This window comes from Anabrus simplex, chromosome 1, assembly GCF_040414725.1.
Source record: "Anabrus simplex isolate iqAnaSimp1 chromosome 1, ASM4041472v1, whole genome shotgun sequence".
Classification (NCBI taxonomy): Eukaryota; Metazoa; Arthropoda; class Insecta; order Orthoptera; family Tettigoniidae; genus Anabrus; species Anabrus simplex.
In genome coordinates this window covers 455,014,234-455,039,219 of record NC_090265.1, presented here as the reverse complement: position 1 = coordinate 455,039,219, position 24,986 = coordinate 455,014,234, and the positions used below count along the sequence as shown (strand labels likewise).

Sequence of the window (24,986 nt, the reverse complement as noted above, 5' to 3'; positions counted from 1 at the left end):
CCTCGTTCAAGGTCGAGCCGGAAGATACGTGTACAATTTCAGCTAACACACGCATTCCACACAACTCGCTCAGAATGACTGTGCCGATGCTTCAAGGACTGTAGAACAAATCTATAGCCTACAGTATGCATGCCTCTCACCCGGTAGTCTCGGGTTCGATTCTCTTGGGAATAAAAATGTGTTTAAATCGCATGAATTTGTTGAGTTATCCTTCCTGATGCAAAACTAGCAGTATCTAACCTCATACACTATAGTTTTCAACCGGTTGCCCCTTCCTGGCAACTCGGATTAAGAATCTGTTTTACAACGTCTAACACGGGGAATCGGGGATTTACAGCTGGATGCACTTCTTAGATTTTAAATCACGAACTATTGTTTTACGGCCGGATGCCCTTCCTGACGCAAAACTAAGATTTTTAAATCACAAGAATTTGTTTTAAGACTAGTCGCCCTTCCTGATGCAAAACTGGCAGTATCTAGCCTCTCACGTCATACACTATTGTTTCGACCGGTTGCCCTTCCTGACGTCAAAGAACTCGGATTAAGAATCTGTTTTACAACTTCTAACATGAGAATCGGGGATTTACAGCTTAAAGATGGCGGATGACAGCTGTCAAAAAAGCACATAGGTTTGTAAAGCACGTGGAATTTGCCGCCACCGGGCAGCACGGTGATTAAAGATGGCGGATGACAGCTGTCAAAAAAGCACATGGCTTTGTTTCCAAACAAGAGCACGTGGAATTTGCCGCCACCGGGCAGCACGGTGATTAAAGATAGCGGATGACAGCTGTCAAAAAAGCACATGGCTTTGTTTCTACGTGGAATTTGCCGTCACCACATAGAGGGCAGCACTGTTCTCAAAGATGGCGGATGACGGCTGTCAGAAAAGCGCATAGGTTTGTAAAGCACTTGGAATTTGCCACCGCTACATAGAGGGCAGCACTGTTCTCTCTGGATTAAAGATGGCGGATGACAGCTGTCAGAAAAGCGCATAGGTTTGTAAAGCACGTGGAATTTACCGCCACCACATAGAGTGCAGCACTGTTCTCAAAGATGGCGGATGACAGCTGACGAAATTGCCCGCAGCACAGTGCTCAAAGATGGCGGATGACAGCTGTCAAAAAAAGCACGTGGCTTTGTTTCCCAACAAGAGCACGTAGAATTTGCCACCACCACATAGAGTGCAGCACTGTGATTAAAGATGGCGGATGACGGCTGTCAAAAAAGCGCGTGAGTTTGTTTCCAAACAAGACCACGTGGAATTTACCACCACCACATAGAGGGCAGCACGGTGCTCTCTTGATTAAAGATGGCTGCTGTCACGTGGAATTGTCTGCCACCACAGGTATCTAGCTAAAGAGGGCAGCACTGAGGTTTGCGATGCAAGATGGCTGCTGTCAAAAAAGCATTTTTCAAATTATCCGCCACCACATTTCAAAGGTAAGTAGCTAAAGAGGGCAGCACTGTGCTCTATAGATTAAAGATGGTGGATGACAGCTGTCAAAAAACACGTGGCTTTGTTTATCTCGCGCTAGTGAGGTTAAGTTGGTAGCACTAAGGTTTAGACCCGTCAAGATGGCAGCACTGCCGATGACAGGTGACGAATTTTGCAGCTACTGCGATATAGAGGGCAGCACAGTGCTTTGTGGTTTAAAGATGGCGGATGACAGCTGTCAAAAAGCACGTGGCTGTCAAAAAGCACGTGGCTTTGTTTATCTCGAGCTAGTTAGGTTAAGTTGGTACCACCGAGGTTTATTCCCGTCAAGATGGCAGTACTGAGGTTAGCGATGCGTTGTTGTCTGTCAAAAAGCACGTGGCTTTGTTTACAAATCTGTCAAAAAGCACGTGGCTGTCAAAAGCACGTGGCTTTGTTTACCTCATGCTAGTTAGGTTAAGTTGGCACTACTGAGGTTTAGGCCTGTCAAGATGGTAGTACTGAGGTTTGCGATGCGTTGTTGTCGATGACAGCTGTCAAAAAGCACGTGGCTTTGTTTACCTCGCGCTAGTGAGGTTAAGTTGGCACTACTGAGGTTTAGGCCCGTCAAGATGGCAGTACTGAGGTTAGCGATGCGTTATTGTCTGTCAAAAAGCACGTGGCTGTCAAAAAACACGTGGCTTTGTTTACCTCATTCTAGTTAGGTTAAGTTGGCACTAGTGAGGTTTAGGCCCGTCAAGATGGCAGCAGTGAGGTTAGCGTTGCGTTGTTGTCGATGACAGCTGTCAAAAAGCACGTGGCTTTGTTTACAAATTCAAATCTCGCGCCACAATTCAAATTTCCCGCCAAAATTCAAATTTCCCGCGGGCGGCGGCGGCGGAGGAGGCGGCGGAGGCGGCGGCGGAGGAGGAGGTGGAGGTGGCCACTGGGAGCCTGAGGTGGAGGTGGCCGCCGAACTGTCCAATTATACTACTTGTGTTAATTTTTATTGCTCTATATTTTGTTTCCCAAGTCCGCCTCCATGGCTAAATGGTTAGCGTGCTGGCCTTTAGTCACAGGGGTCCCGGGTTCGATTCCCGCCAGTGCCGGCAGTTGTAACCTTAATTGGTTAATTTCGCTGGCACGAGGGCTGGGTGAACTTGTCGTCTTCATAATCATTTCATCCTCATCACGACGCGCAGGTCGTCTACGGGTGTCAAATCAAAAGACCTGCATCTGGCGAGCCGAACCTGTCCTCGGACACTCCCAGCACTAAAAGCCATACGCCATTTCACTTTTTTTTTGTTTCCCAAATATTATTTTTGATTTTTAGTTTATTGTTGTAAGTTAATCAGTGGCTAGTCTACAGTATTCCTGGTTTTATTCTTGAGATGTACCGTTAACAATCGGAGTCAAATAATACAAATGCCAAAGTGGGTATTGTTCTATTTTGTGTTGTAATAAACTTTCATATGACTGGCTGATGATGTTAATGATTTGGTTAATTATGAGGTCTCATATTTATTGGCAATGACCTGTTCTGTCTCAAGTGCTGACATTTTTAGCACGAGCTTAGGAATGAGTCAAAGTTTATTGAATTCCACTAGGCCTACATAATTGTTATTAAACACTCAGCCTGCATTAAAGGATGCTATATCGCAGGCGGAAGTAACTATGACAACGCAGCGCACCCAAGCTACTGCTTTCGTCGCTCAAATGTCAGACTCCAACTGTCCTGGCCCAGACATTAATCCTTTCCTTTATACCCCAGCTTTACTTCATTTTTTCAATTTTAAAACTGCATTATTGCTTACGTGAGACTGTCTCAAATAATAGTATTTCCAGTAAAGACTCAGATTACTCCTGATGCGAAAGACTTTCATACAAGTACATTACCAAAGCTTCCACTTCCGGGAGTGCGCATAGGCCTGAGGTTCACTTAGCCTACACCAGAAATGAGTACCAGGTTAATTCCTGGGGGGAAAGGTGGCCGGGCATAGAGCTAACCACTCTACCTCACCATGTACCGAGGTTACAGGTAGTGGAACCTTCCATCCGTCCAAGGGCCTTCGTGGCCTTTACGGAGATTACTTTTCATTTTACTTTGCTTTAGCATGAACAAAGTGACTGTTGATATCGTGATCATAGCGTCAGGACTGGAGACATTTCACGCTGTCTGCTTCACAACAACAACAACAACAACCCATAAGAGACTACTTTCTTCTAACAGTGCAACAAAATGAAACAACAATGAAATAATTAGTAAATTTTGTAAGTATTACAGACATGTTGTTTTAGAAATATAGCAAATTATTAGCATGTGTTAAAAAGATATCAATATTAATTTCTGCGACGCTTCCCTACGATTTAGACTAACATATTATTCTAATGAAAAAAAAAAAAAGACAGAAATGCTGTGGGGTGGTATACTTTCACCACTACTTTACAATGCTTAACTTCAACTTGCAACCAGGCACTGCCTAGCCGAGATGGTAAAGGAACATATGTTCACCCGGAGGGACGTGGGTTTGATTCCTCGTCAGGAAGTCAAAACGTTTTAGAAACAAGATTTCTAATTCTGGAGAGGCTCATGTCTCTGAGGTGAACTCAGCCTCAAGAGTATCAGGTTAATTCCGGGAGAGGGGAGAGGGGGGGGGGGGGTAAGGCAGCCGGCATAGAGCAAACCACTTTATCCCACTTTGTGCCGAGGTTACGGATAGTGGAAGCCTTTACCTTCCACTCTTACAAAGCCTTTCGAGGCCTGTTCGGAGCTAGCTTTGATGGTATCTATAATTCATAAATTCAACGGCCGTAGCCGTGTTGAAACACCGGATTCCCTGAGATCTCCGAAGTTAAGCAACATTGGGCGTGGTCAAGATTTGGATGAGTTGTCACGCGCTGTTGGTAGGGGTAAAGGTAATGGAGGAGCGGAAAGGAATTGACCACCCTACCGCACGTAAACTCCGGCTCAGGCACACCTCTGCGGAGGTTCGGACCTGCCTTTGGGAAGAATACACCCTTACCTTAAAATTCATAAATTCACTAGAAATACTGTCCCCGGGGCTGAGTAGCTCTTCTGACTCCAAGTTGGCAGGTTCGATCCCGGCTCACTCCGTTGGTATTTGAAGATGCTAAATACGCCGGCCTGTGTTCGTAGATTTACCGGCATGTAAAAGAGCTCCTGCAGGAGAAAATTACGGCACCTCGGTGTCCCTGAAAACCATAAAAGTAGTTTGTTGTGCGTAAAATCAGTAACATAAGCACGCAGTCTTCTTATTCAATATTATCTCTCTGTAGGCCACTTAGATGATAACGAGACAGGTGAATGTTATTATGGAAAAAAAATATGTTTAATTTTAGTTATGCCGTACTGACTTCTGTAACTGATTACTCTCTACGTTATAAAATTCCTCCACCTATGCCAGGTGCTTATTGAACACAATGCTGAACCATCTTTCGTTAGAATGACTTACTCCATTCAAAAGTTAGAGGCATCAGTTTAACTTAACAATATGGGTCCAGAAACAGCAATAATAATAATAATAATAATAATAATAATAATAATAATAATAATAATAATAATAATAATAATAATAATATGTTTCTAAGTATACCGTTGTGTCAGCGTATTTCTAAAGAGACCATTTTGTCAGTAACGTGGTTCTATAATGAATTAACAATTAATTAATTAACTGTATTACACTACTTGACGAACTTGGATGAATGGAAGCTCTGCACATGCGCATTAGTGTGGTAGTCAACAGAACCTGGTTGTGGAGGGGTGTCAATATCTACTGAGTTCGCTATCAGACAATGGAAATGACTTAGACTGCACTACGTTGTATGTTTTAAAGTATTGAGGCTGAGTTCACCTCAGGGACATGAGCCTCTCCAGAAAGTATTGTAATACTTCAATAATTCATCGTGGAAAGTTAGGTTGGGTGTTAGTTCTACCATAAATAAAATAAATGATATTCATCCACGTGGCCGAATGGTCTCCTTAGAAATATGCTGACAAAATGGTATCCTTAGAAACGGATGATTACGCAGTTAATAGAACGAAATACTTAATGGAAACCTGAGATCTCGAAGAGAAACTGTTCCATGTAGTGATGGTAGAGATTATCGCTTTAAGTGCAACTAAGTAGCCTTCTCCTCCCAACAATTATCAGAAGAGGAAAAACCTTCGACGTTTGAAAGAAGGACGGTTCGGGAAAAGAAAGGAAAGGGCCACGAAGGGCAGACTATCATTGGGGCTGAAGAGAAAAGGAATTAACGAAGGACGGTCGGATGAAAAATATGAAAGTGAGAAACCTAGCACAAGTTTTTTTCTTTTCTTTCTTCAACATAGTACTAACTCAGATAGGTCTCCGACGACGATATGATAGGGATAGGCTAGGGCTGAGAAGCGCTCTTGTCTTTAACTAAGGTACAGCCGTTGTATGATTGGTGTAAACATGGGAGACCACCTTTAGGGCTGCCGGGTATGTGGCTCGAGTCTGCCATCTCCCGAATGCAAGCTCACAGATACGAGGCCCGTACGGCGCAGCTTACTCGCTCGGCCTTGGAACAAGTGGACGTAATACCAGATTAAGCTAGGGACACCGTTGCTACAAACACACGCTTTTATGCCGAGAATTCCTGGGGAAATAACCTCTTTTACTGTTCGCCTCCACAGCGTAATGGTTACAGGTAGAACTGCCGTTCTCGGCTCCCGGTACTGCCAGAGGTTTATGGCAGGAAGAGCTAGTGAAAATGAGCCTGTTTCCAATTTCAACAGGGTCAGGAACGGAATTGATGAAGTCCCCATCTAGTGGCGAGGAGAGGCACTTGGCCGGCTGCCGAAGCCTGTCGCACTTCTCTGGGTTGATGAATTGAAATGATATTGGAAAGTGTTGCTGGAATGGAAGATGACAGGGAAAACCGGAGGACCGGAGAAAAACCTGTCCCGCCTTCACTTTGTCCAGCACAAATCTCAGGTTGTAGCATACAGTAATATTCTCTGCCTGTACCCACAGGAGGAAATCCTGTCCCACTTCTGCATTATCCTGCAGAAATTTAACGTGGAGTCACCGGGATTTAAGTCCGACTCGTTGGCTGAATGGTCAGCGTACTGGCCTTCGGTTCAGAGGGTCCCGGATTCGATTCCTGGCCGGGTCGGGGATTTTAACCTTCACTGGTTAATTCCAATGGCCCGGGGGTTGGGTGTTTGTGCTGTCCCCAACATCCCTACAACTCACACACCACACATAACACTATCCTCCACCACAATAGCACGCAGTTGCCTACACATGGCAGATGCCGCCCACCCTCATCGGAGGATCTGCCTTACAAGGGCTGCAGTCGGCTAGAAATAGCCACACGAAATTATTATTACCGGGATTTAAACCCAGAATACAACACTGAAGCGTCCATGTTTAACCCGCAGAACCAAGAAGGTGATTTAAATATATCGAACGAGATGGCTGAGCCGTTACGGCCGTGTGGCTGTTGGTTAACATTCGTGAGATGGTGGGTTCGAACTTCACTGTCAGCAGCCCTGAATATAGTTGTCTGCGGTTTCCCATTTTCGCACTAGGCAAATGCCGAGGCAGTACCTTAATTACGGCTATAGTCTCTTCCTTCCCAGTCCCAGCTCTATCCTATCCCATTGTCCCCATGAGATCTACCTGACCGGGCGAGTTGGCCGTGCGCGTAGAGGCGCGCGGCTGTGAGCTTGCATACGGGAGATAGTAGGTTCGAATCCCACTATCGGCAGCCCTGAAAATGGTTTTCCGTGGTTTCCCATTTTCACACCAGGCAAATGCTGGGGCTGTACCTTAATTAAGGCCACGGCCGCTTTCTTCCAACTCCTAGGCCTTTCCCATCCCATCGTCGCCATAAGACCTATCTATGTCGGTGCGACGTAAAGCCCCTAGCAAAAAAAAAAAAGATCTACCTGATTCTGTGCGAGATAACACCAAGAGCAAAATAAATAAATAAATAAATAAATAAAATAAATAAATACATACATACATGTGTACGCATGAACGTATTTAACACTTTACAGTTTGTGGGTCAGTGACCTCAAGTTCAAATCATGAATGAGCTATACGCAACACGCTCTTGCGCAAAGACAAGAGACCTACATTTATCGGCACTTCTGCCTGCGGGGTAATATGAATTGTTTATTTATTTGCCTCTAAAATGTTTCCATCCACTCTGCGTAGTCACCTGTCAATAGGGGTCGGTATCTTTAAGCTTTTCTCTTTGTCTCTCTTCCTCTCTCTTCCATACCTTCTTCCTACTTTCTTCCTTCAAGAACAGTGCGCTGGTGAATGGAAGCTCTACGCATGCGCATTAGCGTGGTAGTCAACAGAACCTGGCTCTGGCTCGACAGCTAGGTGTAGTAGTGGCGGGCTGGAAGCGCAAGTGCATGGACACGACAGGTGGTTGGCTTACAGTAGGCCTTGGGCACGCGAGAACTATACATCGTGAACGTATTGTTGTTGTGATTGTTTTGGTTCCTTTCGCATGCTTGTCATATTGGGTTGTGCTCCGCGTATAATAGTGGATTGCTTCATTCCAACGGAACATCTTTAATTTGTTGCAGTCAGTCACGCTCAGGTAAGACAACTTTTAATTAATTAACTAGAAATAGGATTAATTACTTACGGCTTTAAATGTTACACGTTTTACAATTCGACGAGACACTATTTAATTTTCCTACCTAATTAAAACTCGACCTTATTGTTGATGTGTTTAGATGTTATTTAGGCCTAGAGTTCGATTCCAGACCTCGGCAGGGATGTACTAAGAATTATATCGCGACTCAGGTGAACAGAAAGGAAGGAAACTTAACTGATCGTTTCCATGTACGCTAAGTACACGTAGGAAACTAGAACAGCCCTTTCAATACTTGCATTCAAGGTTTAAATCCAAAGATGTCTATTTTCAGTTAGAACTTACTGACATTCCTGGCTCTAAGTAGTATCTAAAATGTATTCAGATATTACATAAATAACGAACATGCCCAAGATATTTTGCTGCATTCGTCGACAATCTTGTTGCTACATTTCTAGGTTTGATCGTGTATGTGCCTCCATCCTTTCTGACAGTATCTTTGTTGGTGATGTTTATAGTTGTAAAAGTATGATTATATGAATATAGAATTATTTATCCCAGGAATGAAATTATCAGTAATCCCACTGAGTTTTCTTGGAAATATGTAGAGATAAAATTCTATCAGTTGTTGCTCCAATAAGTCATGAAAGTCTGAGTTCGAACCATTGAATGGCACGGCACTGTATTTATAAATGGGATGGAATATAAGGAAGAGTAATAATATAATCAGGCCAGCTTCATGACAAGGTAGTTACGGTGAAGAACCATCCAAATCAATTAAATATTAAAAAAAGATTCTGTAATTGTCACGTTTTTTTTTTTTTTTTTCATTTGTATTTCCAGTTATAACTATTGTAGCTCTCACGTCTCGAAGTTAAATGGGGTCATTTTTGCTGTAATCAAAGTGCTATGTTTACCTATGCCTTTGCTGGCAGAACCTAGTGTTTACAGTGCACTATGTCTTCTGGTATAGGCTAGAGTAATTTTGTTACTTTCATTGATCTCTTTCAGTCTTATCCTTGGCTTTGACAATATGAAAGTATTTGAGGTATGAGCAATGCTAGTAATGCCACTTCTTGTGTAGCCAGTCCCTGCTATGAATGGTGTGAAAATAATGCTCATCGGGTCGGCTGGTGCAGGAATTTCAGTGGGCTTGGCAGACTGATATGTAATAGCAACTTCTGGTTCGGTGAGGAAAGCAACGGGAAACTACCTCACTCCTCACTTCCCTAGTACGCCTCTTCAGTGATGCCCAGGCCATCTATGACAGCTGATTGCGGATCTGTTGAGGATCCAACCAGCCTTAGGACTGAAGACTGAACATACATACACACATACATACACACATACATACGGCTACATATGTTTACCAAAGCGTTTTCTTAGGCTAACTTGTTTGCCCAGACAGTACCAACCATCTCAAACGTCAACGTTACGATCAAGAAGACTGTTCAATAATTCATTTAAAGCTATAGAATATAAAAATCTCTGCACGATTAAAATTGCGTCGTAAAAGAGTACAGTAAGTACAATTCTCCGGAGATAACTAGGGTTCTCATATCTGTTGTAAGCTGACTGAAACCCCTCGCCCATGTGCCTTTCAAAAAATAGGAATCTCACTACTTTCGTTCCTGTTTCTCTTCTTTATTCTTTACCTCCTGATGGAGAATAGAACCCACGCCCTTCGGAATGAACTGAGCCCTCCGGATAATAATAATAATAATAATAATAATAATAATAATAATAATAATAATAATAATAATAATAATAATAAATATCGGTATTTAGTTTACCTGCTAATATTCCTAGAAAAAATCGTGTGGCTATTGTGAGCCTGATGCAGCCCTTGCTAGGCAGACCCTCCAACGAAGGTGGACTGCATGTGCCGTGTATAAGTAGCTGCGCGTAATTGTGGTGAAGAACTGTATTACGTGTGGTGTATGAGTTGTAGGGATGTTGGAGACAGCACAAACATCCAGTCCCCGAGCCAAGAGAATGTACCTTTCTTTTGTTAAATTCTCCGACCCGGCCGGGAATCGAACGTGGGGCCCTCTGAACCAAAAGCCACCACAATGTCCATTCAGGCAAGGAGGTGGACAATATTCCTAAGTAACTTTGAAGGATTTCCTTACGCAATCGACTTTCTAGTGCCAGCGTTCGGAAGGTTCTGAAAATAGCCTGAAATTCTTCCCTCATAACTACAATGCCTTTCCGTTAGTATTCTCTCAACGTTCTTTTTATCAGCTGAGAGAGAAAACAGAGCAGTTTGGCTGCGCAGTTAGGACCGTGTAGCAGGAATCTTGCACTTGAGAGTTGGTATGTTTCAACAATACCCTCTACAACATTGGTTCCCATTTCCACACCAGGCAAATGCTGAGGCTGTAGCTTACGGTCACTGCCACTTCCTTCCCAGTTTTAACCCCTTCCTATTGTATCGTTGCCGAAAACGCGTTGGTGTGACGTCAGATCTTTAGGAAAATGAAGTGGGGGAGTCTAGGAAGATATTTCATATTGATATAGCAAATAAATATGGAGGATGTGGAATAGTAATTACTTGGTATTTAGCTCAGAACACCGGAATCGGCAGAGAAGGTTTGCACTATAAAGTAGTATCGAATATGTTTCGAAACACCGTAGCCTTAGACAGGATCTAAGGTTGAGGAAAATAATATATATATTTGTGATGATACAATTTTCAACTTACCGTTGTGATAAAAGTGCTCTTGGTTCAATCGGAATGGTATAGGTTTGGTTCCTTCTTCTTATTACTATTTCTGTCTTAAGGGTTTGTAATTTACATCATGAGTTTTCATTCACAAGCCAACGACGAAGCCATGTTGAAATACTGAGTCGTGCGAGATTTCTGGAGTATAAAGAAACATTGGTCGTGATCGATACTTCGATAGGTAGAACACGTGCTATTAGCCGGAGGAACAGCTAAAAGTTACTCATTATTTGGTGAGACTTATTTGGACGCAAATATTCAAGTTTTTGTATCGCCACTCCAGCACTATTACAATGTTCAGACGTAGGTTACCCACAAAGAGTTAATCGCGTTGGAGGTATTCATGCCAATTCTGACGCCGTCCGGTTCCTTGGCTGAAACGTCAGCGTCGAGGTCTTTGGTTTAGAGGGTGCCGGGTTCGACTCCCGGCCGGATTGGGGTTTTTAGCCACTTCTAGTAATTCATCTGACTTGGGGTCTGGTGTTACTCCCAATATACATCTCTTGAAACACAAACAACGCACCACGCAACCATCCACCACAGAAACGTGTGTCTATCGACATGAGGTTGCGTTCGGAGGGACATCCGGCTGTAAAACAAGTCCAAGTCCCTTCATGCGACACAATTTGCACGCGTGGTCTCACTAAGGTGTGGGAGAATCGGCGCAGGAAGAAGACGACTCATTCAACTTCAACTTCGTAATCACTTGGACAAGTGAGGAATATAAATTCGAACCGTGTTAATTCAGTGTGCTTGATTAGTAATGAGAGCATGTCTACAGTACGGAGCAGAATCTGGAGGATTTTCATATATTTTACTTTTAATGCTCAGGCTTGAAATCGTGACAGTCGTGGAAGTAGTTTTTCTCTTAGGTTTTATGTACTAACTTTAAACTAATCTGAGACCGTACCTCGTTTGAAACCTGAAATTCGTATCCAGTTTCTAGACCAAACAATTACACTTCCAATTTTAGTTCAGACTGTAACTTAGATTATCAATATTTACTCACTCACACATACATGCCACTGATTAAAAGTGGTTTCCAGATTAACGATGTGACGACCCTATAGTTCGTATCCCACGTAACCGATTTTGTGTCGTACTAACTCAGATAGGTTTTCGGCATCGAGAATTAGGAGAACTAGGACCAGGCAGGAAGTGGCTGTGGGTTTAATTAATGTATAGTCCTAGCATTTACCTGACGATGACGGTTTTCAAACCCATCATCACCCGAATGCACGCTTACGGCTTCGCGACTCATACCACACAGCCAACTCGTTCGGTCCACGTCATACTGAAAAGTCCCGTGGTCTTAACAATGGTCATATAAACCTAGATTAATAGAAACATATTTCTAACCCAAGCCAGCCAGCCAGCCAACCTGCATTTGATTTCTGATGACTTACGTTATTCTTGTTCTTTCTGTGTTCTCCCTATGGAGAATTGTTCTCTTCCCCCTCCACCCGTATGAATTGATCACTATAGCAATAATAGGTATATTTGAATAATTCCTGTTGTCCGACTCGTTGGCTGAATTGTCAGCGTACTGGCATTCGGTTCAGAGGGTCCCGGGTTCGACTCCCGGCCGGTTCGGGGATTTTAACCTTCATTGGTTAATTCCAATGGCTCGGGGGCTGAGTGTTTGTGCTGTCTCCAACATCCCTGCAACTCACACACTACACGTAATACTATCCTCCACCACAATAACACGCAGTTACCTACACATGGCAGATGCCGCTCACCCTCATCGGAGGGTCTGCCTTACAAGGGCTGCACCCGGCTAGAAATAGCCACACGAAATTATTATAATAATTCCTGCTGGTCATTTATGTAATAACTTGTAAATACATACCAAGATGCTCTTGAGACTATATGACCTTGATTCCACAGAACTCGTTTTAAATATACGAGAAGTACCGGTATGTTGCAATGTGCTCACTCTACTTTAAAGGCGCGCGACGGAGGTAATTCGAAAACATTAACCGTTGCTCGTGGTTAAGTTCAAATGAATTGTACCCGCCCTCTTGTGGTGTACGTATCGCTTAACAGAGAATGAATCACCACATTACAGCGCGTTCATGGTCAAGGGAGACGGTTGGGACTCCTCAGAGACGTGGGCGGAACCGACAAAAACTATAAACATGGCCACCTAGCTTCCATCCGCGAAACGTGACTCAACAGTCTGTTCGTTGATAATGTGCAGTGTCAGCCGTTCAAGTAGAGGAAATGAAGACGCTTGTTAGTAGTAGAATGGGAAAATGTCTGGATGTGAGCCACGACTGTTCGTGCATAATAATATGATTTCTAAAATAGCCACCACTGTTCCAATACTCACCTTGGAAGTAAAATCGAACCGTTCACCCCCGCATTTATAAACGCTATTGAAAGGATAAATTGACAGCATTCTGTTTACGTAACGGTCAATTCTAAGGCTTCAAATAAGGTTCAATGCTGAAAGTAGTTCTTCAGTGGAGTTTCCTTGGTCTGTTAAAGCCCGAAGGCCGGTTGGATCCTCATATAGCATCATCACAGAATCGGCATCACTTTTCTCGTAATACACATTTGTTGTAAATAACAGGGACTGGAACCATGGGCGCCCGTATGACAGTTTGAAGGGGGGGGGGGCTAGACCTGGGGGTATGTAGTATTTTAAACCGGACGAGTTGGCAGTGCTGTTAGAGGCGCGCGGCTGTGAGATTGCATCCGGGAGATAGTGGGTTCGAATCCCACTGTCGGCAGCCCTGAAGATGGTTTTCCGTGGTTTCCCATTTTCACACAAGGCAAATGCTGGGGCTGTACCTTAATTAAGGCCACGACCGCTTTCTTCCAACTCCTAGGCCTTCCCTATCCCATCGTCGCCATAAGACCTATCTGTGTCGGTGCGACGTAAAACCACTAGAAAAAGAAAAGTATTTTTAATATTTTAGAAGATGAATGGCGTCTTGTATTCCGCAGTAGAATAACACCCACGGTATCCCTTGCCTGTTGGTGGGGGCGGTACTACCACCTCTACGTAATACCGACTTCTAAATCATTCTTGAAAGAAAAACACCTGAGTGCATTCGTTTTTTCCTTTCCCCGAGAGCTAGAGGGGGGCCGCAGCCCCCCCCCCCCACCCTTTCCCCCGGCTATAGGCACCCTTGACTGGAACTACGGGAAACAGCTTTGGCCAATATTTTATGTGTTATCCCAGCATTCGTCTAGAGTTGAAGTGAGGGACTATAAAAATATCCCTTCTACAATGGTCGACAAAGACATTTTAGTTCACTTCTGTTGTCACAAGTGCGTAATCTGAGATTCAGTGCACGCCATTACAAAGGCGGCAATTGAATATGTTCTAATCGGTCGGAACACTACAATGGCGGACATCTGTATTAAGTTCTGACCTGGATTGCTCAGTGTAGTAATACGCTGACCAATTGGCGAGCATACATAACATCAGAGAAATTACGGTTCCAAAACCCTTCTTTGGTCATTCTTCAAATGATCACTAAAAATAGTTACAGTCGAATAGTTCAACTCTACTACCTCCCTTTCACTTAAAAGCGCAGATGAATTGCATATACACACAGCAGTAACAAACATCATAATCACATGGTCACTTTACTCACATATTCAGCATATAATTCTGAAGGCCATGACACAATATCCTAAAATTACGGAAATAAGGATAAATAAGAACAAGAGCATTCATTGTTCCGTAAAATTCTTGTTTGTAGTTCTTGATGAAGGTTTCAGTGTATCGAAGTCAGGAACCCCGTATCCTTTTTATACAGAGTGAATATACTTGAGACCATTATAAACACGTTCTTCTTAACTAGGTAGTCAAACAGTAATCCACAAGCCTATAAATGTCATCTTCTATGAGTTTTATTTAAAATACTAATTGTAGAAACAGAAGAGGGGCATTGAAAATTGTGTAACTCATACATAACCTACGACCAGTAACAGAAAGTGGATTACTCATTCCTCCTTTGCCTTTCAGGTTAGTAAAGAACGTCCATAATACCTTGAGGCCAAAAAAATGACCGTACTTTTATAAACACACCTAGTCGATCTCGGGCCAGTCCCGTAATATAGGGGATGTGTATCTGTCTCTTAATCTGGATTTGAATCTGGCCAGTCCAAGGATTTTAATTCTGGATTGAGGGCTGGAACGGGATTTGCTCAGCATCTGAGACCAATTGAGGAGCTGTTTGATACGAGACGTGGCAGACCCGGTCACGAAAACCAAGCGGGATAGCTGATGTCACGCTGACGACGTGACTCTCTTCCCAGTATTATCATAATCAACATCATCATATTTTGTAGGACCTTAATTTGGCAGGTGAATGTCACTGTGGTTCAAGGTCTACGTTAAACTGTAGGTCTTATTGCTTATGATCACAAGATTAACAAAATCTGTAGTCTATAGGTACGGGTACTTATTTTTCTAAAGTTCAGGGTGTAATGAATAAAACGCTCGTCGATCCTTGATAATACACAGCCATGTTCATCGAAGATGCCTAAGGTTGGATTGAACTTCATGCAAAACAGCAGTTTATATTGTTTCCATTCGTTTTCGTTTGCAGATTCAATATTCATTTTGAAATATCTCCCTAAAATTGTGTACATAAAGGCATATGTTTGTTTTCAGAGAGAAAGTAAGAAGTGGTCCGGGTAGTTACGGAGAAGACGGCGATTTAGTAGTCGAATGGCAGAGCGGATCAACGGGACTGTTCATCTGTGCGATTGATTCAGAGTGGTCGCCTTGTGTTTAGGTAAACAAACCTGCTACTGCTCGCCGTGTAGCTTACTGTAACAGTGAAATGAAATGGCGTATGGTATTTAGTGCCTGAGTGTCCGAATTCGGCTCGCCAGGTGCAGGTCTTTCGATTTGACTCCCGTAGGCGACCTGCGCGTCGTGATGAAGATGAAATGATGATGAAGACAACACATACACCCAGCCCCCGTGCCAACGAAATTAACCATTGATGGTTAAAATACCCGACTTTGCCGGGAATCGAACCCGGGACCCCTGTGACCAAAGGCAAGCACGCTAACCATTTAGCCATGGAATCGGACACTGTAACAGTGAACTGCCACAAGGAACTATTTTAGGTCGAATGATCAACTAGTTATCAGTAATGTAGATTATAACCGAACGAGTTGGCTACGCGCTATGGGTCATGTACCTGTAAACTTTTATTCAAGAGATGGTGGGTTCGAATCCCTTTGTTGGAAGCCCTGAATATGACTTTTCCGTGGTTTCCCATTGTCACATCAGGCAGATACTGTATCTTCTTAAATAAAACACTGGTTACAGGTGTGAGGCGCCATCTCAGTTTGGAATGATTGTTTGCGTTGTTTATGTTATGCTGCGTATCTTGCTCCTGCTCTTCTTTTAGACATTTCTAACGTTGACAGAGCAAATTGAGTTCTCCTCATTCATCTTTTACGAGTGCGATCCTGTGAAGATTTTTGGACTGAAAAGGCTCCGAGAGCCTTGACCCACAGTAGCACACTTCTCGAGTCTCCTTAGGCCATGTGAGAACTTGTTGCAGCACGTAGTTAAGGCTCACACGGCAGCGAGCCATCCTGCTCGTTTCTCACACAGGCAGCACTGCCTTACAAGTGTCGATCATCACAAATGGTAGATGTTTCTCATACATCCACCTCATGTCTCCGAGAAAATGTATTCGGACTTCATCGACTAGAAGTTTTGGTACAAAAATAACTGCTGTTCCAACGTTTAGTATCCCAGGCATAAATATCTAACGGAAATGTAAAGAATGACAAATCTTAAGGTACTATCAGACTTGATGATACAGTAGATATCACTGTCACAAGAGTTAATCTAGAACTATCAGCAGTGTTTTTTAAAAAAAAGAGTAGGTACAGACTTTGTATTTAGTTCCTGTTTTGTAGTTTCAGTTTTGATTTTATTTCAATTGGTTACCTTTATAGCCGTGTAACAGACACAAAGTCCGTGGTACTTTATATCTTGAGAGCTAGTGACTTGAGTCTGAACCTGGACGATTTCCGAGAAGCATTCTGAAAGTGTATTCCCCACACCTCAAAGTATTTTTATGCAACGCAATTAAGTGATAATACCCGAGTTGACGATCAGAGCAATCGCAGTAAAATGGGTTTCCATACAGTACTTTCTCATGTTTGTGTTTTAATGACGCACTAACACGGATAGAGTTCAGTGACATGGCATGGCAAATGGCCCGGAAAATCATGGAGTTCAAATCCGCCACATCCTGAATACACACTTACAACTACACGACACATCTTGAATTACAATTTTGGAAAAACAACTCCATTCGATAGAATCTTCTTGGGTTACGAAACAACTCTTTCGTGGAGAATGTGTTAGTCACATTTTGTCCTCTTTGCCTCCCAGCAGCAATACTTCAGATAGTATAGTGCTACTAGAATAACTTATTTATACAGCTGCGATACAGACGTGCGGACTATGCATACAGTAAAAGTAATCAAATCCGTGAGAGACAACTCTTAAGTCCAAGATATACAGTACATACGTACTACGTGCTGGCCACACACACAGACTGCGAGGTTTCAATGTGTGCTCTTGTACGTTATCCATTACGTATCATGAAACTAATTAAACAAACCAAACCCCATGGCACAACAGCCCCAAAGGGCCATGGCCTGCCATGCGACCGCTGATTATGAAGTGTCGTATGGTCAGCACGACGAATCTCTCGGCCGTTATTCTTAGCTTCCTAGGCCGGGACCAACATCTCACCGTCAACTAGCTCTTCAATTGTAATCACGTAGGCTGAGTTGACTTCGAACCAGCCCTCATATCCCGGTGAAAATCCCCGCCGGGAATCGAACCGGGGGCCACCGGACAAGAGGCAGGAACGCTACCCCCTAATTAAGTATACAGGTGAGTTAATTTGACGAGCTTAATATATCGAACTGTACGGGAATCGATCCTCAGTTGTAGTCGAATATATCAAAGGTCACACTGGACGTTTTCACTTTGGTACAGCGTTGCTACATTGAGTTGGAGAAGTTTTTCCAAACGGAGTTCTGCCACATTTTTGTCCTGTTCTTGAAAACTATTCACTTGTATAGACTGCAGGCATAGATTTTGTGACTCTTCGGGTATTTGTTTGTTTGTTTGTTTGTTTGTTTGTTTGTTTGTTTGTTTGTTTGTTTGTTTGTTTGTTTGTTTGTTTGTTTGTTTGTTTGTTTGTTTGGAAAGTTATCACAACGCAGATACTTTCCCAGATCCATAGTGTTACCTCGAGGCAAGGGTTTTGTAATATATGCTAGTATTTCATTTTATTTTTAAATTTATTTTTCATTAGTGATTTAACGTCACTCTTAACATATCGTACACTTTTGGTGACGCACAGGGTTGAAAGGTCTAGGATAAAGATGGTAGTGATTGTGGCCTTAATTAAGGTATAATCCCAGCATTTGCTGGTGTGAAAATGGTAAGCCACGGGAAAACCTTCTTCATGGCTGCCGACGGTGGGGTTCAAACCCAGCGTTCTCCCGAATGCAAGCTCACAGCTACGCGAACCGCGCACGATCAATTCAGGTAGGTTTTTGGCGACGATTGTGTACGAAAGGTCTAGGACTGGTACGGAAACGGTCATAGGCTTCATTAAGATACAGCCCCAGTATTTGTCTAACGTAGGCCTACTCGGCAAATTAGCTCCGTGCGTTAAGACAGGGCCAGTAGTGGCTGATAACTCTATACTCCGAAGACAGGTAGGTTCGAATCTCTCATTTACCATCTTTGAAATGGTTTTCCGTGATTTCATATTTAAGCTCCAGGTAAATGCCAGGATGTTAACTTTCTCATGGCCACGTCTGCTTCCTTCTAATTCCTAGCTTGTGCAATTACATTTACAAACAACACCTTCACACAGCGGTGCATGTAGGCTAGCTCACCCACTTGGGGTGTACTGGGGAAAGCAACTATAATAATAATAATAATAATAATAATATTATTATTATTATTATTAACTACTTTTACAGTTTTCGGAGACGCCGAGGTGCCGGAATTTAGTCCCGCGGGAGTTCTTTCACGTGCCAGTAAATCTACCGGCACGAGGCTGTCGTATTTGAGCACCTTCAAATACCACCGGACTGAGCCACGATCGAACCTGCCAAGTTGGCGTCGGAAGGCCAGCGCCTCAACCGTCTGAGCCACTCAGCCCGGCAAAAGCAACTATAGAACTGGCGCGCAAAACATGTTCTCGGATACACTTGGCAGGTTCGAACCCGGCTCAGTTCGGTGGTATTAGGAAGTACTCAAATACGCCAGCCTCGTGTTTTAATATGAGAAATACAAGATTATTTGTTGAGGTTACACCTCTGTTGGGACTGAGGATTGTTTTACACATAACACGTTGCGGTATGGCACTGAAATGTGTAAAATAAGTAGGCCTACACCTCAGTAAGCTTCAACTTCCAAGACATATCATCGCTCGTGATTTATCACACACGATTCTGGAGATCAGAACGTGTGATGAAATATACCAAGTCACCAGATAGGAAGATGTTATGTTCTCTGCATACCGTATCGTACCAGAAGTCAGCGAGAGATATTCTCCGTGCGATAAACTGATACCTCGGCCCTCTCCTCTCCGTGAGACTCAGACAAGTGGTGATAAATGGTGATATGAGTATGCGTTCCCTTTTGTGTTAAACTGATCTGTTCCCATGGTCGAGCAATTAATGAACCCTGAATCATGGGTTCGACACGACGATATCGCCGATAATTTTTTTAAAAATTTGTGTGTGTGTTGTGGGGTAGAGGGGTGCTGATGAGTATGACACTCGAGTCACTTGCTTCTCACAAATACGGCCGTGGTTCAAATCCCGGCCAATGCATTTCAGTTTTTCAAAATGAAAAGTCACGTCCCTGTAGTTTCTTTGTAAGTAAAACTCGAGTTCCAATTAATACAGTATGAACAAGTCATAAACAGTTACTTAAAACTAAGAGCTTACTTTTCTGCTGATATTTTATGGGCACTAAGCCATAGTTACATTTGAAAGAAGCCTGGCACATCTATTAAATTCCTACCAATCAGAAGGTATAGCTGCTTTAATGTAATTACGACCATAGTTCTGGGTTGTATCCCCAATAACTGTCATAGAAAACCTCGGTGTCATTGGAGAAGTATCTTCAGTGGACCAGGAGGTGTTACTCCATATCAGTTTACAGAGTCCACAGAAATGTATATACTGAAGGACTTAACAAGCCATGATTTCGCATGTTATAGTATAGAGTAATAAATGTTACAGATTGTGAAAGGCTGCAGAAAGATAATGTTTTCTAATGTTATTTACTTTACGTCACACTAACTACTTTTACGGTTTTCGGAGACTCCGAGATGCCGGAATTTAGTCCCGAAGGGGTTCTTTTACATGGCAGTAAATGTACCGACACGAGGCTGACGTATTTGAGAACCTTCAAACACCACCGGGCTGAACCAGGATCGAACCTGTCAAGTTGGGGTCAGAAGGCCAGCGCCTCAACCGTCTGAGCCACTCAGTCCGGCACTGCAGAAAGACCTGGACGAAGTTGTGAGATGGACATCAAATAATGGTATGTTGATAAAAAGAGCTGAAAATTCAGGTTATAAGTTTTAACAAGAGGAAAAGTCCCCTCAATTTTAATTACTGTGTTGATTGGGTTTATAACATTAGCAAGGTTATAAATAAATGTTACAGATTTCTTCATATTGTTATGAGGGCATTTAGAGGTGGTAGTAAAGTTGTAGTCCGTCTCTGTGGTGTAGTGGTTAGTGTGATTAGCTGCCACCCCCGAAGGCCCAGGTTCGATTCCCGGCTCTGCCATGAAATTTGAAAAGTGGTACGAGGGCTGGAACGGGGTCCACTCAGCCTCCGGAAGTCTACTGAGTAGAGGTGGGTTCGATTCCCACCTCAACCATCCTGGAAGTGATTTTCCGTAGTTTCCCACATCTCCTCCAGGCAAATGCCGGGATGGTACCTAACTTAAGGCCACGGCTGCATCCTTCCCTCTTCCTTGTCTGTCCTTTCCAATCTTCCCATCCCCCTCCAAGGCCCCTGTTCAGCATAGCAGGTGAGGCCGCCTGGGCGAGGTACTGGTCATCCTCCCCAGTTATATCCCCGACCCAGTATCTCACACTCCAGGACACTGCCTTTGAGGCGGTAGAGGTGGGTTCCCTCGCTGAGTCCGAGGGAAAAACCGACCCTGGAGGGTAAGCTGATTAAGAGAGAAAGAAAGTAAAGTTGTATTGAAGAGGTAGTATAAGTCGCTGGTAAGACCCCAAGTATGGTTCCAGTATTTTGGAGAACTGGAAAAGATCAAAGGAAAGCAGTGCGATTTGTTCTGGGTGATTTCCTACAAAAGAGTAGCGTTACGAAAATGTCGTAAACATTACGTTGTGAAGACTTCGGAATACTTTGGAGTAAGGAGACGAGTTGATCGAATAAGTGGTATGTTTCGACCTGTCATTGGAGAGATGGTGTCGAATGACATTTGTAGGCGAATAAGCTTGTTTGAAGTTTTTTATAGTAGGAAATATCATTATATGAATGGAGAGTTGGAATTAAAGATGACACATTGGGGGAAGTACCTGTTTATAAGAAGACGAATTTACCAAGGGAAATATTGGACAGATTTTCAACTTTGTTTTGAAATAATTTAAGAAAATATTAGGTAAACAATTGATAGAGAATCTGCCATCTGGGTGACAGAATGCAGATCATTCGTGACTGATAGGTCATTCAACACAGAAAGTGGTCACATAGCTCATAGCATAGCTCATTCTTGTCACTTTCATATTATAAAACTCTTGGATGAGACAGGTTCATGAAAGTAACAAACGTGTTCTCACCCATACCAGGAGACACATTGTGCAAGAATAATAATAATAATAATAATAATAATAATAATAATAATAATAATAATAATAATGGCGTGTGGCCTCCGAAGAGGCCTGGTGCAGGTCTTTCGAGTTGAGGCCGTATAGGTGACCAGTGCCTCAGTGACGATGGGGTCCTACCTATGATTAATTCTAATAATGAAGACAGCGCACACACACACACACACACACATCCAGCCCCGAACCATCGGAATTAGCCAATGAATGTTAAAATCCCCGACCGGCCAGGATTGGAACCTGTGAACCCCATGGAGTCGGACACACAGTGTGCTAAAAATACTTGACTCACGGGGATGAATCCGGATAGTTGTGGCCAAGAAAGGACGTTGAACATGACGCGTAAGTTGCTCTGGTAACACTAATGGATTACAGGGCAATTGACCAGGATAAAGCATACGATATTTAGTAGTAGTAGTAGTAGTAGTAGTAGTTCTTGTTGTTTTTTAATACTCTGACACAATTATCGAGTTCAAAATTCTAAAATTTGAACGGACAGCAGTAGTTGTAAACGACGCACTGTATAACGTCATAGAAATTCTGCTGGAGACATGTTGAGGCTACGGTCGCTTGGGATAGTTCTCCACTTGACTACGCCCTACTGCAGCATTAGTACAAAACGAGATATCGATTTCTGCACAGTCTGACGGAGAATTCTATTCTGTCACTGTACGTGCCTTTTCAGACAAGAAATGCTGATTATCTTTCACCAACAATATAACTTTCAAGAGAAGTATCTGAATGTTCTTCTCATGAGAAGTACTAGGACTAAAATAAATTTTAATCCATTACATCATCGTGCACGGAATACTTTTAAGGACTGCAGAATTTTATTCCAGGGAATAAGGTCGTTATTCTGGCTCATTGACTAAATGGTCACCACTGTGGCTTTCGAGTGAGAGGCCGCGGGTTCGATTCCCGGCCGGTTCGGCGATTTTAATCCCGTGTTGCTAATTCCTCTGCATTTTTTTTGCTTTACATCGCACCGAAACAGGTAGGTCTTACGGCGACTGCCGGTTAGGAAAGGCCTAGGAGTGGGATGGAAGCGGCCATGGCCTTAATTCATGAAGAGCCCCAGCATTTACCTGGCGTGGAAATGGAAAACCAAGGAAAAGCATTTTCAGGGCTGCTGACAGTTGGGTTTGAACCCACTACCTCCCGAATGCAACCTAATTCCTCTAGCTTGGGGGCTGGGTGTTTATGTTGGTCTTCATTTGCATGCTACACCACATTACAATGAAAACCACCACAGAAACACTCAATAGTGAGTAGGGCCTACACCCCTCTATAAATGGTTCGAGACAGGAAAGGCACCAGGCCATCAAACTGTGCTAAATCAATTCAAGATGCTGAGCCCAGGTAACTGGAAAAAGGCCACGAGAAAGAGAGTGTATTATACGATCATCTGAGGAATAATTTTAAGGACTGAAGGAATTTATTCCAGGAGTGTACAAGATCTTTAAACAGTACCTTCATTTTGTTACCTATTTTAACGTCACACAAGTAGGTCTTCAGGAACACGGCATAAGAAAGGATGAGGACTAGGAAGACAGTAGTCGTAGCCTAAATTAAGGTACAAGCCCAGCATCATTCTGGTGCGAAACTGGAGAACAATCGAAAACCATATTCAGGTCTGCTAACGATGTAATTCAAAACCACCATCTCCCGACTACTGAACGACCCGCACCACATAACAGATTCACTCGTTTAGACAGCCACAGCAAATCTGAAGTATTATGCGGTCGTGAAAGGTAAATGCTGTATTAACAGCCCACAGCGAATTTACTGGCAATAGTGCCAGACCTTTAACTAAGATTCTAGCCAACAGAGTAGAAAGGACAAGGCCACCTTAGCTTTATTGGTAGAGTACTGCACGCGAAACTCGACAGCAGAGGGATCGGATCTTACCAATATCTGGTCGCCCAATTTTGCTCATTATTTACCATCTCTTTGGCATGTCCTATTGATATCATACTCAACATGACCTAATAGCTGCATGCTTATCTGAAGTATAATGCCGTTGAGAAACTTACTTGCTCTATACATGCCATCCTCGAGCTGTACATGGTCGTCCAATATTTGTCATACAGAGCTCGATAGATGCAGTCGCTTAAGTTGGGTTGTTTTAATGTAAGTAGTTATTGTGACTAAAAGCCAATAACGTAATGATAACGAATTTTCACTTTTATTACTATTGTCTTGAAATTCAACGCTATTTTCATCTTTTCTTCATTGAATCTAGCATATAAATCCATCTTTTCCTAAGATTCTTTAAGTACTAAATCTACTCTCAACGTGTCTACCTACTAAATATTTTAAGCTACACACCCAGCAACTTCTGCAACGACTAATTGGGTAATTTCGTATTACCTTGAGCTCCAGGTATTACTGATAAGTTGCAACAGGATATTAAGTTATTCAATAACAGCTTTTAAGTCTTGGGAATGAACAATTTTCGGAAGTGTGAATACTTTTCGCAGAGAAAGGATTTCCTGCAATTTTGTTGGAGCTTTCTCACTTTCCCACGCAACGTTCTGTTTTCCTGTTGAAAGGACTCGAAGACTGACCTGCTCGGGAAAGGAACGTCCTTCAGCCCTCGACCTCGAAGAGGGCGTGGTTGGGGCAATGGACTCCAGAGGTTGCGTGTTTGAATCCCGTTCTGGTTCTGTACCCTCCGGCTGAGGATACCAAGATATTCCATCTCTCTCCTCCTCTCGGCCTACCTGCCTACTCATAACTAGAAACTACTTACTTCTCTTGCTTTTTTAGGTCTATTTTAAGAAAATGTACTCTTGTTTCATAATGCTTGCACATCACACGCAATACTTTGTACCGCTATCTTGCGTGTGTAAATACGTACGTTCTCACTTCGAGAAATTCGCCGTAAGATTCACAATCGCTGCGTTTGTCTCGCCAGTATTCATCTACTTTGTGGTTATTATAAGTATAATTAAACTCTCCGAACAGTTACAGCCCTATTAGGGTCATACATAGATGAGATAAGAGTCATTTGCCCTGTTTTTCCCTACAGGTTACACAGTTGGCAAGAGCTCTCAGCGTGTGATATAGTGAAAAGTAATATTTCATTTGTTAGGCTTATTGGTGTTGCGTCCCACTAACTAATGATTTTCGGAGATGCCGAGCTTCTTAGAATTCTGTTCCGCAGGAATACTTTTACGTGCCTTAAAATCTAACGAGACGAGGCTGACGTATTTGAACACGTTCAAATACCACCGGACTGAACCAGGATCGAACCCACCAACTTGAGCTCAGAAGGACAGCGTTCTACCCTGCGAGCTACTTTGCCCGACTAGTGCAGAATAAGATAGAGTAAATAATGTAA

At 43.0% G+C, this 24,986-nt stretch overlaps 1 protein-coding gene across 2 annotated transcripts in view; it reads left to right on the top strand.

Moving 5' to 3' along the window:
• The first annotated feature begins 7,837 nt into the window (after window positions 1–7,837).
• Window positions 7,838–24,986, top strand: part of LOC136867255 (uncharacterized) — a 377,978-nt gene continuing 360,829 nt past the window's right edge. For both annotated transcript variants that reach the window (XM_067144399.2, XM_068225005.1), the window contains exon 1: window positions 7,838–8,020. The gene's annotated coding sequence lies outside the window, so the exon portion shown is untranslated. The remainder of the gene's footprint in view (window positions 8,021–24,986) is intronic.